This window comes from Hippopotamus amphibius, chromosome 15, assembly GCF_030028045.1.
Source record: "Hippopotamus amphibius kiboko isolate mHipAmp2 chromosome 15, mHipAmp2.hap2, whole genome shotgun sequence".
Lineage (NCBI taxonomy): Eukaryota > Metazoa > Chordata > Mammalia > Artiodactyla > Hippopotamidae > Hippopotamus > Hippopotamus amphibius.
The window spans coordinates 69,472,442-69,484,968 of NC_080200.1; the positions used below are offsets into that span (position 1 = coordinate 69,472,442).

Below are 12,527 nucleotides of genomic sequence, written 5' to 3' on the forward strand. Positions count from 1 at the left end.
CCTGAGAGCATGCCTGCGGACTTCTCCCGCCGTCTTCCGTCCGTTACCTTGGGCCCTTTCTCCAGGCTGGTGAAGTCGCCTTGGATCTTGACTTCATCCTTCAGTACCTCTCGTCTCCCTCCCAGCTCCCGCCATCTGCACGTTTGATCAGGATGCAGTGCCGCCCTCCAGGGAACCAGAATGCAGGGGGGCCGGACGTGGAGCGCTGCCGGCGGGGAGCCCAGGAGAGGACCAGGTTCGTGTCCACCACGTGGAGCAGGGGGGATGCAGGGACCAGGCAGGGGGTGAGGGGTGCGGGAGGAACCAGAAGCCCAGCGTCAGAGAAGGCGGGGGAGGAGGGGCGAGGAAGACCCTTCTCCCTGAGAACGTGGGGCTGCGGGGGCTTCCTGGCTCCACCCACTAACTGTCAGGTGGACAAGGAGGGTGGTCCTGGGGTGGTGGACAGAGCAGAGGGCGGGGCCTCCTGAAGCCCCTCCCACCGCGGAACCGCTCAGCCTCCCTCGTGAGAGGCTGGGTGACCTGGAGGCCTGGACGAGAGCCTTGTTTCTCTGGTGTCCAGGCGTGGTGCTCTGGCCGGTCGCCTGCAGGGACCAGAGGCTGGGCTCAGGGGTGAGACGCCAGGCATCTGTCCTCTGTCCCCCCGTCCAGCCCTCCTGCCCCTGTGCGTGACCTTCCCCCACCTCGTCCCTGCTCAGCCACACCTGCCCCTCCTCCTGCCCCTGCCCGCCGCCGCCCGCCACCACTCACCCGCTTCTCCAAATCCTTCTTAAAAGCTCAGTGTGTCCTACCTTCCATCTGGCTCCTGATGGGAAAACTTAGGGCAAGGCCTGGGGTTTGGGGTGCTGCCCTGGTGCACCCCAGCCCCTGGCCCAGAGGCGGGGAGCCAAGGGTTCCTGACCCAGTGACAGGTGACCCAGGATGGGACGTGGCAAAGGGCCTTGGGGCCACAGGAGGGGGGCGAGGAGGCATCCCACACTCCGTGAGTTCCTCGGGACACCAGCACGTCCAGGCCGGGAGGCCAAGGGTGAGCCCCGCTGATGCCCATGAGGGCACGGTAGCCTTGTGTGGGGACTGCCTATCCATGCGCAGGGCCTGGGGTTTCCTCTCTCAGGGCTCTAGTTGCAGAACAAACCCTGAAGGACCTCGGGGACACAGCCAAACGGTGGAAGTAGCGTCATGTCTGGAAGGCTGGCCGGCCTGGAGGGACGTTTCCTAGGACAGATGTGCTGCTTTTGGCAGGGAGGGCGGAAGGGCTGCAGGCCAATCCCAGAGCTCGTGTGGCTGTGGGTGGCCCCCAAAAGATGTCCACCACCCCACCCCAGAACCTGTGAACTTACTAGCTTATTAGGAAAAGATTCTTTCAAATGTCATTGTGTTGACTGTTGCAGGATGAGAGACTCCCAGGTTATCCGCTGGGCTGTAAAGCAAAGACAGTGTCCTTACAAGCGACAGAGGAAGAGAGACAGAGCCACAGCACAGAAGCCGCGTGAGGACACAGCCACGAGCCCAGGGACACCCGGTGCCCTGGGAGCCGGAAGAGGCAGGAAGGACCCTCCGATCTGGCCCTGGAGCTGGGAGAGATCGAAGCTGCTGTCCAGGCCACAGTTCCAGTGTTCTGTCGCAGCAGGAAGGGGAGCTGGCACCGGGTGTGAAGAAAAGGGTCCCAGCTAGAGCTCAAACCCGCCCACCAAGGACCCCAGCCCACCCCCACTGTGGGCTCAGCACCAAGCTGGGCTGGTGGATCTCAGTGGGGCTGGGACTGCCACCCCTGGGGCCACGTGCCCTCCGCTGGTGTGTGTGGGGCGCTCCTGTGAGGCCCTCAGAGGACACCGGCGTCACCGAGAAAGTGCTGGCCTCACAGACACGGTGGGAGACTCGGCCTCTGACATCCATCAGTATCTATCAGGTGTTTGATATCCGTTTGTTGTCTGTCCAGAGCTGGGCGGCAGTTTTACTTCATCACCACCACCCAACTGCTGGGTACCCGAAACCCGCGAAGGGGGGTCTGCACCACAGGGAGCCCAGCCCGGCCAGGGGAGCCCTCTGCCCGTGGAGGTCTTGGGCCCTCGCGTGGCTGAAACAGACCCTGGGCAGCACCGGCCCCGTTTACTGGGAAATGTGAGGCCAGCTGGCAGCGCCTCCTCTGCTTAAGTCTTCCTACTTGCATTTCCCGCTTTTTGTTTACTTTCTTAAATTAATTAAAACATTTTAAAAAATAAATTCTGAGGTAATGGACTTCCCTGGTGATGCAGTGGTTAAGAATCTGCCTGCCACGCAGTGGACAGGAATCCTCCTGCCAATGCAGGGGACACGGGTTCAAGCCCTGGTCCAGGAAGATCCCACATGCGGTGGAGCAACTAAGCCCGTGCGCCACAACCACTGAGCCCGTGCTCTAGAGCCCTCGAGTCACAACTACTGAGCCCATGTGCCACAACTACTGAAGCGCATGTGCCTAGAGCCCATGCTCCACAACAAGTGAAACCACTGCAATGAGAAGCCCACGAACCACAACAAAGAGTAGCTCCCACTCGCCACAACTAGAGAAAGGCTGTGTGCAAAACAAAGACCCAACACAGCCAAAAATAAATAAATAAATACATCTTAAAAAAAAAAAAAAGAATCCACCTGCCAATGCAGGAGACACAGGTTCAATCTCTGGTCTGGGAAGATCCCACATGCTGCAGAGCAACTAAGCCCATGAGCCACAACTACTGAGCCCACGTGCCACAACTACTGAGCCCACGCACCTAGAGCCCATGCTCTGCAATGAGAGAAGCCACTGCACTGAGAAGCCCTCGCACCACAACGAAGAGGAGCCCCTGCTCGCCACAACTAGAGAAAGCCCACACGCAGCAACGAGGACCCAATGCAGCCTAAATAAATAAATAAATAAACAAATAAATAAATAAATTCTAAGGTAATTTAATTACGAAGTGGTTTAAATTCTCATTTCACATTTTTTTATTTGACTATAGTTGACTTACAATATTATATTAGTTTCAGGTGTACAACATGTTAATTGGGTATTTTTATAGATTACACTCCTGAATTGTGATAAAATACTGGCTGTGTTCCCTGTGCTGCACATGACATCCCTGTAACTTTATCATTTTATACCTAGTAGTTTGTCCTCTAAATCCCCTTCACCTATCTCCCCCCCGCCACTCCTCTCACCTCTGGTCACCACTAGTTTGTTCTCTGCATCTCTGAGTGTATTTCCATTTTGTTATATATGTTTGTTTTAATTTTTAGATTCCACATATAAGTGATAACATACAGTATTTGTCTTTCTCTGTTTGACTTATTTCACTTAGCATAATGCCCTCCAGCTCCATCCACGTTGTCGCAAATGGCATGATTTCATTCTTGCTTATGGCTGAGTCATATTCCGGTGTGTGTGTGCACCACATCTCCTTTATCCGTTCATCTGTTGATGGACACTTGGGTCGCTTCCATGACCTGGCTATTGTAAACAGGGCTGCTATGAACACTGGGGTGCGTGTGTCTTTTCGAATTAGAGTTTTGTCTGGATATATGTCCAGGAGTGGGATTGCTGGGTCATATGGTCGCTCTATTTTTAGCTTTTTAAGGAAACTTCATACTGTTCTCCACAGCGGCTGCACCAGCTTACATTCCCACCAACAGTGCAGGAGAGTCCCCTTTTCTCCGCACCCTCTCCAGCACATGCTGTTTGTAGACTGTGTGATGATGGCTGTTCTGGCAGGTGGGAGGTGGTACCTCACTGTGGTTTTGATTTGTGTCTCCCTGATGAGCAGTGATGCTGAGTGTCTTTTCACGCGCCTGTTGACCATCTGTGTGTCTTCTTTGGAGAAGTCTGTTCAGACCCTCTGCCCATTTCTTAATCAGGTTGTTTGTTTTCTTGATCGAGCTGTATGAGCTCTTCACATCCCCCGTTTTAAACACTGTGATAGGCTTGTACACGCCCAAGGCCCGCAGGCCCATCCCAGGGGCTGGGCCGCCCTGTGGTCTGTGCAGAGCTCTGGCCGCGGCGGCCCGCAGGCTGGCTGGACCACAGATTGAGGTGCGGTGCCTTCTGGGCAGCCGGGTCCTGCAGGGACGTGAGCCCTGACGGGTGCAGCACCCGAGGCCGTGGTCCACGCTGACAGTCACAGGTCCCACCAGGCCTGAAAGAGGGCGGGGCTGGACAAAGCTGCTTCCGGATTGGCCCGTGGCCTCAGAGTGCCCCATGAAGACAGTGCTGGGGCCAAATGCCAACCCCCAGGGCCCTCAGGCTGGACACTCATCCTTAAGTGTACCTGGTGTCATGTGCTGGCTGCCTCCAGGGGAAAACTGGGCTGTCTGACTCGGCCAGAGGTGGGCCTGCTGTGGGACAAGTGACCCAGGACCTGAGGACATTCAGGACACGTTCCTGACGCGTGGAGGACCCAGGGTCTTTCTGCCTCCACACCTGGACTCTCCGGGACCCTCCGGAAGAAGCCCACTGCCACGACTATTCCAAACCTCAGCTCACTTCAGGGTGTGTTAGGTCGACAGGGGCGCTGGACTGAGTGCCCTGCAGGCCTTGGGCTCCAGCCAGGCCCCAGCCGGAGACCAAGAGCGAAGAAAGTAAGGACACTGGCAACCCCACACGTGTGACCAGCGGGGCCCCAGGAGGCCACTCACCCTCACCACTCCGGCCCGTTCTCACCCCGTTCGGCAGAGAGGCAGGTAGAGGGCAGCGTGTTCAAGGACCCGCAGGAAAGTCCAGCTCTGCACAAAGGACGCACCCGCTTCCCTCCACTCACCAAGCCACCTTCTGGACGGGCGTTTCTCCTCCCTCTACTCCACCCTCCTCTGAGGCGGGCCAAGCCACGCGCCCGCCTCCCCATCGCCCGGCAGGAAGTGGGTCCTGGATGGGGCCCCTGCGGACGTGGGGAGCAGCGGGATCCCGCAGAGTCCAGGGCCTTCTGGGGCGAGAGCACACCCGGGAAGCCCCTTCCAGGGCCAGGCCGGCCGCCCCGCCCCACGAGCCGTGCTTCTGCATCGCCGGCACCACGCGCCCCAGAGGAAAGGAGCGCAGGATCGGACGTCCGAGACGACAGAGGCAGGAGCGCCCGCGAGCTCCAGGCCCCCGGGAGGGCAGCGGCCCGTGTGCAGGAAGCTTTGCTCAGCCCTAAGGTCTCAGCCAGACCTCCCTGCAGGGGAACTGGAGACAGGACCCCGCAGGTCAGGGCGCAAGGCGGAGCGAGGGCCACCCAGCCAGCTCTGCGCACAGGCCGCTGAATCTCCCTGAAGACCCAGCACGAGGGCAGGGCCGCCAGTCCTCCCGAACCCGGGGACCCAGCTGGGCAGACACCTGCCTCCCCCACCCACCACCCAGGACATCGCCCTGTGCACAGGGGAGGGCCACGTGCTCTGCACTCAGACACACGCCGTGAACACACACACACACCCCCCAGACTCACACACACACACACACCACACCCACTCACACAGACTCACACTCACCCTTCCTGCCTTTGACATCAGTTGCCTTCTCTCAGATCTTTTCACTTTTTTCTGTTCACTTCCCTCCACTCTTACCCTTTCCAGTTTCTTTTTCTCAGCTGCTTTCTATGGGGTCTGTTATTCTTTTCAATTCAGTCTCCATGCCTGAAATTGCCTTTCCTTTGTTTTCCACAGTATTTCCTGATTTCCATCAGTTCCGTACAATTTTCGTCTGCTTTCCAGTCCTATGTTTCTGATATGTTTATGTTGTTGGCTGGAATGTTAAATTTTTTTATTGTAATAACTTTCACGTGGCTACCCTGCAGTCTGGGTGTACGTGTGGTGTGTGTGTGTTGCGTGTGCTGTGTGCATATATACACATATTTGGAATCTTCCAGAGAGAGAAGGAGAGCAGTGGAACAGACGAGGACTTAGAACTGTAATTCAGAATCACTTTACAGACACGGAGAAGACTGGAAAGGCACAGAGAGCACCAGGAAAACCCTCCCTGACAGTCAGCATCAAGATACATCCTTGTAAACTATAACCCTCTAAAGATAAGGGGGAAGTCCCTTTGAACATTTAAGCAAAAGAAAAAAAAAATCAAATTTATTTACAAAGGAAAGTACATAAGATTGGCACCCAATGTCTCAAAAGCAACTCTTTGCTAGAAGACAATGGAGCAACATTTTAAAGATACTCCAGGGAAGAAAATGGGAGCGGAATGCTGTTGGCAGCCCAGCTGTTTCACAAGAATAAAGGCAAAAATCGTAAATATGCCACCAACAGTCAGGGAATGTCATCCCATGAGCCCTTCCCGAAGAATCTGCTGAAGAATCAACTTCCAACAACCACAAGAAAACTGGAGAAGCTTCAGCACAAGTCCTGAGGATGGGCCTGGGGTCCATGTGGTCGTGGAGCCGAGACCAAGTGGTCAAGACAAGGATGACGGGGAGGATGTAGACATTGTGTGCTTTGAAGTAGAGACACTGTGTGGCTGACAAGGGTCACCCAGCCTCACAATTTCCTGGGGAGCAGATTCCACTCACACGGACACATCTGCAGGAAACATGTCAGTCGACTTAGAAGAACAACGATTAACACTAAGATTTCTAACGCTTGAGCCCAAATGGCAAAAATAAACTAAAATGGAGTGTTATAAAATGATCAAAGAACCCAGAAGAGGGCAGGAAATGAGAAGCAGGGAATGAGAAAGAGAGGGAGAAACCAAAACCAAATAACAAAGACATTCACAGTGGATTTTTAAAAATTATCCAAATACATGCTGTCTACAAAAAAATTTTAAATGTAATGATATAGGTAGATAAAAATAAAAGAAATTAGAAGATTCACAAATCCTAATCAAACCAATGCAGAGTGCCAATGCAAACATGAGACGAAATTGATTTCAAAACAGAGAAAGTTATAGGAAGAAAGAGGGACAGCACATGACAAAGAAAAAAAGAGAAACGGACTCATCAAGGAGACATAACAATTCAACATCTATGTGAACCTAACAGGAGAGACTCAGGACACAGGAGGCAGAAACTGACACATCTGAAAGGAGACGCCAACACGCCCCTCTCAAAACTGATAGACGTCACGAAAAGAAAATCAGCAAAGAGACAGGAAACCAAATTCCTCAACCAAACTGAGCCAACTCATGTTTGAGAAAAATTTAGATCAATTTTATCCAAGCTCTTACAGAAAACAGGAGAGCGGGGAATATTTTGCAAATCATTGTATTTGGTCAAATTACCAAGATGCGACTTTATAAGAAAAAAAAGCTGCAGTTAGTTATTAACAAAGACACAAAAATTCTCAGCAGAATATTAACAAATGGAATCCATAAATATTAACAAAAAGTACACCACAATCAGGTGGGATGTATTTTGGGAATGCAAGGCTGGTTCAATATCTGATAATTAATCAATGTAATGCATTATGTTAACAGGCTTTAAAAATGTATAATATTGATTGTTGAAGGAAAAGCAATTGATAAAATTTAACATTTATTCTTGATAAAAACTCAGTAAACTAAAAATGGAAGAGAACTTCCTCAGCCTGATAAAGAGAATCTACAAAAACCCTTGGTTACCCTCATTTCTGTCACAGTGTTGTTAATTTCTAGCATTTCCTTCTGACTCTTTCCTAGATTCCAAGCTCCTTACCTGCCAGGGCTGCCAACGTCAGGCTCAGTGGTAAAGACTGGGTGCTTTCCTCCAGGACCCGAGTGTGGTGAGAGTGCCCCTCTCTCCACTTCCGTCACTATGGTATTGGGACAAGAAGAAGAAATAAAAGACAGTAGGTTGGAAACAAAGAAGTCAAAATATCTGCAATTGTACATAACATGACCGTCTATGCAGAACATTGCATAGAATCTTTTAAAAAAGCTACTAGAACTAAGAAGTGAGTTTAACAAGGTCACAGGATATAAGGTCAATAAGCAAAATCCGTTGTATTTCTGCATCACAGCTACGAACAATTGGAAAACTGAATTTTAAAAACCAACACAATTCACAGTAGCTCAAAACTTATAGGCATATAAATATTTAAAAATGTGTACAAGATCTGTATGCCGAAAATAACAAAATGTTGATGCAGGAAATCAAATTAGTGGAGAGGCAGACCATGTTCGTGGTCTGGAAGACGCAGCTCTCCCGATGTGAATCCATGCATTTAATGCAATTTCCTTTAAAAACAAACAAACAAACAAACCCTGCAACACTTTTTTTTTTGGCTGCGTTGGGTCTTTGTTGCTGCGTGCGGGCTTTCTCAGTTGTGGCGAGCAGGGGCTACTGTTCGTTGTAGTGCACGGGCTTCTCATTGCAGTGGCTTCTCTTGTGGCGCATGGGCTTAGTTGCTCCGTGGCATGTGGGATCTTCCCAGACCAGGGATGGAACCCGTGTCGCCTGCATTGGCACGCAGATTCTTAACCACTGCGCCACCAGGGAAGTCCTACACTTTTCAATAAATAAATAAAAGCTTGTTCTAAAATTAATATGGAAAGACAAAGGAATCAAAATAGCCAAACAACATTTAAAGTGAAGAGTACGGTCTGACTTTAAGACTTGAGATATGGCTACAGAATCATGACAGTGTGGTATTGGCAAAGAGGTACACACGGAATGAAAGTCCAGAAATAGACTTGTGCAAATATAGCCAATTAAACTTTGGAAGAAGCACAAAGGCAATTCAGTGGAGAAAGGATGGTTTTCATCAAATGGTGCTGAAACAATTAGATATACCTAGGCATGCCCTCAAACACACACACAAACTTGTCCGAAACCTCACACTCTTATATCAAGCATGTTGTCCAACTTTCTGTATCTTATGATGTTTTGGCACCTTAAAAATCCTGCTGGCCGGGGCTAGCCCATTCTTGGAGCAAAGGGCCTGGCCAGGAATACACCGTTCATATAGAAACCAAACAATCCCAAGTGTCTAGAACCCCACCTCCTCATCTGACTCTCACACACAAGCCAATGTCTCCCCAGCCCTACATCCCCCAGCCCAAGCACCAGGCAAGTGGAGACCCAGCCCCATGCCCCCAAACCCACCAGAATCATTCAAACCGGCCGATCCGAAAACCAGACCCACGGTCCTGGACAGCCCCGCTCTCCCGCAGAAACCCCGTTAAGGCTCTGGCTCGTTCCCCTCCTCCTTTCTGCCTCCTGATGGAACCCTGGGTTCCCGCGTGGCCGTGCCCGGCGTGGCATCCCTGCCACCTCTGGAAACGTACATAATAAACGGCTTCCGTCAGTGGCACCAGCCTCTTCCTGCGTCTCAGCGACTTTCACAAGTTAACACACAAAACGACCCCATACACCTGCCCTGACTCGCCCCAGGAGGTCCCGCCTTCCCACACTGGGCCACGCGGCACACGCCTCCCGCCTCGGGTTTCGGCTCTGCGTGGACGTCTCCTCCACAGCTGGAGGCGCCGTGGCCCCATCACGCCCCCTGGCAGGGACTGTCCAGGGTCAGCGCCCCGCCCCCGAGCAGCCGGTCAGGCCTGGGCCTCGCCTGGTACGGAGCCCCTGCAGGAGGGATCCAGGCTCGCCGTCCTGCCCGGAAGAGCTCCTGGCGCCTGCTCCCCCGGCCCCAGGGGTCCCGTCAGCGGCTGGGAGCAGCTGAGGCTGCATCCGCTTCACGGTGAGCAGGTGTGTCCCGGACGTGCGCCCAGGGCGGCCTTCGCACCAGGGTGGCCCGTCAACGCCCTGGAGACGGGGAGCCCTGAGCTGCCGACCTCCCCACCGACCCAAGCACGATCCCACAGGGCACCCACGAGGGCAGCCCTCGGGGTCTGGGAGCCGCCAGCCTCTCTGACCCCCCGGTGGGGCCCCAGCCTTCTCCCCCCACCCCACTGCGTGCCGTGACCCGGGCCCGGGGGCAGCGGGGGGATAGGGACCCCACCTCCGGAGCAGGCCCTGGACCGCAGTGGCTGGCCTCTGGGGCTCGCTCCTCAGACGCCGTCAGTGCGGCTTGGCCGCTCTGCGCACCCTGGACCCTACGTCTCTAACACACCTGGAAGGTTCCAGCACCTGCAGGAGGATGCACGCGCAGCCCCCGGGACCAGGGCGCCCCCGTGCACACCTTCTCACGTGAGACCACGGCGGGCTCAGGCTGCAGTGACCCGGTGCCAGGAGCCCTTGCAGACAGGACCATGAGCCCAGACCAGACCATCCAGGCGGCCTCCGCTGAAGCCCTCACTCCGCACGTCAAAGGCTCGGGACTCATCGCCCAGACGACTCCTCCACCCGCACCAGCGCCATCCAAGCCACAAGGATAAGTATAGACTTTCCAGCAGCCACATTAAAGAAACCAAAAAGAAACAGACGAAGTTAGTTTTAACAATATATGTTATTTAACCGCCCGTACTCTGAGCCCCACGCAGGCGCTGGGGGCCCAGCTCTAAGGGCAGCAGAGGGCTGTGTGCGCTCCCTCTGCCGTGGCCCGGCAGGGACGGTTCTGGGCTCGGGAGACCGCGGCCCCTGCCCCTCTGGAACATCCCTCATGCCTAGGCCACAGGCCAGTCCCCCAGGGGGCTGCCAGGTACCCTCGCTGACCTCAGGATGCTTGCCCTCCAGCCCGGCGCCTGTGGTCACTGAAAAGAAGAATGATTAACAATGGGCTCCCCCGAAAGCCTGCTGAGGGCCGAGCGGCTGACCCAGCCGGCCCCTGGCGCCCAAGTCCTGGTGGTGCCCTCTGCCCCTGGCCTGCAGCGGGAGGGGAGCAGGGAGGGGCAGGAGGCGGACGGTGGCAAGGACCGAGCAGGCACAGAGGGCGGGTGGTGGGCGGGCTCGGCCCCAAGGTAACGTGGGCCCCTGACGCCCTAGCCCCTGCCCGGGTTCTCCATGGGAGGGGGTGTGAGCTGCTGTGAGCCGGTGGGTCTGAGTGAGCAGGGTGCCGGGCAGGTTCAGGTCCCCGTCCTCATATCGTCCTCACGGTCACACCTGGACCCCCAGAGGACAGGCCACAGGGCAATTTGCCTTGCAAATCACAGCCCAGGGAGCTCAGCCAGGGCGGAGGACAGACTCCCCCAAACCTTCACAGCTTTACCCCGGGAACCCACTAGGTTCTCATGGTGAAGATCCCAAAACATCCCCTCTCGACCCTGGTGACAGAGGAGAGGTTGTGAAGCAGCCCAGAGAGCCTGTCCCCACGGCTCTCTGGTGAGGGTCTGATCACAGACTCTGGGTGCCCCTGGTCACCGCACCACCAGGGGTCCACTGACACCCAGGAGTCATAGCTGAAAGGGCTGCAAGATTCAGCTTCCACACAAGGAGGGGCGCTCGGGGAGCCCAGATCACAGGGGAGAACAGCACTGGGACCCGGGAGGGGCTGCAGCCTTGGACGCCCAACCGCAGCCGGGAGACCACGAGCCCCGCAGTAAAAGCCCGTCTGCCTCGGTTCTGACAGCCCTGGACACCGAGTCCGCCTGCCAACATCACAGGACAGGCCTTTAGGAGCCGCGGGAAACGCGGGCAGGAGAGCGACCGGAACAAGACTCAACAACGTGTGGCAGAGATGCTGGAACCTTGAGTCCTGGGATGACCCGCGAAGGCCTCAACGAGAAAATGGACAAAATCACGACAGATGAGTGACGAAGGCAGAGATAAAAGCTCACAGAAGGAACCACAAGGAAACGCTAGGAATCGGCCTTACCAGGAACGAAGAAAGCCTTTGACAGGCTCCGCAGTAGACACACAGGGCAAGGGACGAATCCGTGAACTGAAGGCGGGCCGACAAAGCATCCCCCCCCCCACCTGCCCAATATCAAAGAGAAAGGCTGGGAGGCCCAGGACATCCGAGCCTGCAGGACACGTCGACAGTGTAGCAAGTGTGTAACTGGGACGCCAGGAGGAGCAGAGAGAAGGAGGGAGGAGCACTTGACCTAAAAACCACTGCGAACTTTCCAGAAGTAACAAAAGGCACCAAACCACAGGTTCAGGAAGCTCAGGGAACAGCAAACAGAATCAACTCCCCAAATCCACACCCAGACACATCACACTCAAACTGGAGGAAACAAAAGACACAGAGGAACGTGGTGAGAAGAGGCAGGGGACAACCTTGCCTTTGGAGGGCCACAGGCTCCTCTCCAGATGGCAAACTGGTCACAAAAATGGAACCTTGCCTGGTGGTCTTCCTTCCAAAATACACGCACCCAGTCCGATCCCAAAACACTCAGACAACGTCTACTGGAGGGACATTTAGGAAACACCTGGCAAGTGCTCCTCCGGAACGAGCCGCGTCTCAGAAACTGTCACGGCCGAGCGAACCCACGTCGTGTGGTCTTGGACGGGGTCCTAGGACGGAAAAGGGACGTCAGGCAAACACCAAGGCAATCTGAAGAGACCGTGGACGTTGCTTAGTCACAAGATGTGCGTTGGCTGGTGTGCCAAACGTGCTGCACTCATGTGAGATGCTGACTGCAGGGAAGCGGTGCCTGGCGTCTAGGGGTCCCGTGGTGCCTCCACAACTTTCCTGCCACCGCAAAACTGTGCTGAAGTGAAACGTTTAAAATATATATATATACACACAGTGGATGAAAGGGTGGTGGAATACTTTGACAGAGAAAT

At 54.6% G+C, this 12,527-nt stretch overlaps 1 long non-coding RNA gene across 1 annotated transcript; it reads right to left on the bottom strand.

The window, feature by feature from the left end:
* Positions 1-6,193: 6,193 nt before the first annotated feature.
* On the bottom strand, positions 6,194-10,185 carry LOC130837122 (uncharacterized). The gene is made up of 3 exons (XR_009049252.1): positions 10,042-10,185; positions 7,620-7,716; positions 6,194-6,507 (listed from the first exon to the last, which is right to left on the bottom strand). It is a non-coding gene; the product is annotated as an uncharacterized LOC130837122 (long non-coding RNA).
* Positions 10,186-12,527: the final 2,342 nt, after the last annotated feature.